Raw genomic sequence first — 3,635 nt, 5'->3', positions numbered from 1 at the left:
CCTCCTCCTCCCCCTCCTACTGCCCATTTTCTGCCTCGAGTGACATTTCCCTCCCAGCGACTGGCTTTTCCAACCCGCTGATCCCCTCCCAAATTTCGTCAGGACGATAACTTGTTATCACGCGTATCGCGGCGGGAAAATTGCCGCGTGCGTCTTGAAGTGGTCGTGGGGGCTGGCTGGGGGTAGGGTCTAGGTGTGCGTGCGTACGTGCGTGCGTGCGTGCGTGTGTGTGTGTGTGTGTGTGTGTGTGTGTGTGTGTGTGTGAGCGCGATCGTGTGTGTGTGTGTGTATGTGAGCGCGCGGGTGTTTGCGCTGGAGGCTCCAGAACCCTACAGAAGGGGGCGTGTCGATCAATCGAACTGCGAGGCTCCCTGCTGCTTACTCCTTGCAGAGTGCGCCGCACGTACTGGTAGGTAGTCGTGACAATCCATCTTGTTTGCGCAACCACGGCGCGACCCGTCTCTCTCTCTCTCTCTCTCTCTCTCTCTCTCTCTCACCTCTCCCCCTCTCGACCCCTGCCCCCAACTCATTCGTCTTCCTTTTTGTGCCCTCAAAGCTTCTTTCTCACGTTCTTCGTGGGCCTGCCTCGCTAGGGCACATTGACAGAAGAACCCGGGTCAGAACCAGGGGGAAACTGACGTATCCTTTTCACTCTCGAGACTTACAATATTTTTGGAAATTCCGAATTACAAAAGAATATGCAAAATTGTAATACCGTACACAAACGGCACGTCGTAAGTTTCGCTGAACAAGTAAGCTTTTGTTGGATTCTAGTAAAAAAAATTGACTTGGGTGCAAGTTATCGACGACTGACTCTTTTTGTACCACCTGGTGAAGAATGGTTCGTCCACCCACCCAAAGCCCAATTCCAAAGTAATACTCACGCGCCTTGCTAGTTATTTTATCTTCTGTGTGGTTGCGTTGTTGAGGGCCCAGGCCCAGGACAAGGTTTTCCCCAGGTTTAATTGCTCGTACAGAGTATGAAGGTCGTTTAACATAAATTTATCAGAAAATTGTTCGTATATGTATTACGATTACAAACAACTTTGCATGCGCATTTCTGGAATCGTTTAAGCTGCAGCAACCAGATTTTGTAGGAAATCATCAGTTGGCATGTACTCTCCCAGTTCTAACTTATTTGAACGAAATCGAACGGGGTCGCCAAGAGGGGCTCCTGAGTGTCTCTTTGGTGATCCATCCTCATTGCGTTAAAATTTTCATCACGTAGAGATGATGTTCGGGGGCTGTAGCTTAAACGGTTCCAGAGACATGCAAATTTACACTTACTAGTAAGTATTTAATTCGCAGAGAATCGTCTGGTTGAAACGTTTCAAATGACCATCAAGCCCCCTTCACCCCGATGATACCGATACAGAAAGATCTTCTAGGGCTTTCAACTCAAACATTTTAAAGCGCCGTTGAATTCTACCTGAATCACCGGAAAACATTCTCGTGTATCGTGGGAAGAAGGCTCTCATAGCGCCTGATAGGTAGGCTATATCTTGCCTGGAGTGCATGCGTGTACTGCGGGGTAGCCTACCCCGAGTCTCGCAGGCGCCGAGCTCCCGTAAGTTGTCATTGAATTTAGGGAAAACGGACGAATTTTCTGAACGATCTAGACGATGACGATGGTGGTATTGCTTTCCTTTCACAAACGGAGCTGCGCAACTTTCTGCATACTGTTGCCAGAAAAGTGGGCGAAATGCGAGGGGGCCACCACTTCGATTACGGATGTACACAGGATTACGTGATTACAAGGATTACACGTCAATTTTGAGTGATTACACGTCAATTTTGTTGAATTTTAGGCTCTAAAACCCTCAAATTTGGACAATAAGGTAAAATTTAGTGATAATGTTTTAAAATTTGGTCAAGGATTACACGGAATAGATAAGGATTACGTAGGGATTACACCCTCATCTGTACACAGGATTACGCGAGTGGTGGCCCCCTCGGCGAAATGCTATACAGAGACGTGCTCTGTCGCACACTTTTAAGGGGAGGTGTGGGTGAAATGACCAGCTCTAAGATGCCGTTGACTCAGTACCTAAAATTTTGGCCACACTACATACTCTAAAAGAAACCCCTACCACAAAAATTTCAGCCCAATCGGCCGATCCGTTTTCTGGTAAACGCATTTTTTGGGAAATTTTAGACCTTATTTTGAGACCTAGTGTGCGCATTCAGTTTATCCGCACAACTTTCTCCCATACAGAACTTTTTTTCTAAAGTCTAGTAGAACAAAGTAACAGATCTTTAATATTAAGCTTCTAAATAATTTTTAAATAAATCAGTAATTATAGTGCTCTCAAAAGTTCAAAAAAACTACTACTTTGAACACATATTTCTATTTTGTGCCTTCTGTACAAGGCATTTCAGGAAACCCCTCTGTAACTTTGTTCCTAATATGTCAACGAATGACACAGGGAGCGTGATGAAGGAGTCCATCGAAGAGATTTGCGCATACTGTGTCTCGAAGTTACAAAAATTACGCTTTTTGGACCTGAGTTTTAATGAGTTAAAACATATATTTAACTGTGAAAGTAAGGACGTACTATTAATGTTACTAATCACGAAAGCAAGAACAACAATCAACACGAAAGCTTTAGTTTGAGGGAGGCAAAACGTTTGTTTCAGAGGGGAAAACATAAAAAAAACAATGTTTTGCATTTTTGACCGTTTTTTCACCCACACCTCCCCTTAATAGGGACGAATAATTTTGTGTCCAATGAAGTCGTGTTTTAAAGCATTTTGAATCTAGTTTTGATACAAGAAAGACAAGGTGCTAACTCCTATCTTTTCAATGCACTACGGGTTTGGTGCCTCTATAAATGCACTATTTTTAGCGATTTTATGGCTCCTTAGTGCTCGTATACACTGGTGTAAATTCCATCAGGATTTTCTGAACGCAGTGCCCTGATTCCTGATTCTGATAGTTTTCTTGGTTTCTGATTGTTTGTCTCTGATCGTTGCTTCAATGGTACTATCCAACTTTTGTTGGTAATTTGTGGTGTGTATACTAGTATACCAAGCTTGGTCAACTACACAAAATCTCCTTAATAAATTTAGGTTTTTCTTAGTGTGTACTTGACGAAGTACAAAGTACCTCTGCATACTTGCCAAGTACACAGGATCTCCTGCATACATGTAGATAAGCAGGAGGCACTGCATTCAAGTATGGGTTTCCAGAGTGAATTTTGTGCACGAAATTCGGACGAATCACGCACTGCGGAGTGCGATGAGCGTCTGTGGTAGTCTGGCCGAGCAGCGGGACAGGGACTCGATCCCGCGATGTGAACTCTGTTGTTGCCAATGCTCTAATTGACAGATTAAGGTCAGACGCGAACGTAGGCACGCCAAGCCAAGGGCGAGTGGGCGGATGGGTGGAGGCCGCAGCCGACTCTGTTCCGTCGAAAAATCGTTCTGAAAACGGTTTCGATGCTATTCTCCATCACTCACAATCATCACTACGCTTTTGGATGGATAGGCCCTGCCAGGCCGTGTGTCGGCACCCCCGGCCCGGGGGCCCTGCCCCGCCTGCGCAGTGCAGCGCGCGGGCTTTCATCTCGCACCCCCCACTTCCCACTCGCGATACCGTTTCCGATTTCAGCCGTCCAACCCCTTCGCCGCTCCCC

The sequence above is a fragment of the Frankliniella occidentalis genome, unplaced genomic scaffold (assembly GCF_000697945.3).
Source record: "Frankliniella occidentalis isolate FOCC.00 unplaced genomic scaffold, Focc_3.1 Scaffold87, whole genome shotgun sequence".
Classification (NCBI taxonomy): domain Eukaryota; kingdom Metazoa; phylum Arthropoda; class Insecta; order Thysanoptera; family Thripidae; genus Frankliniella; species Frankliniella occidentalis.
This window is presented reverse-complemented; position numbering follows the sequence as displayed.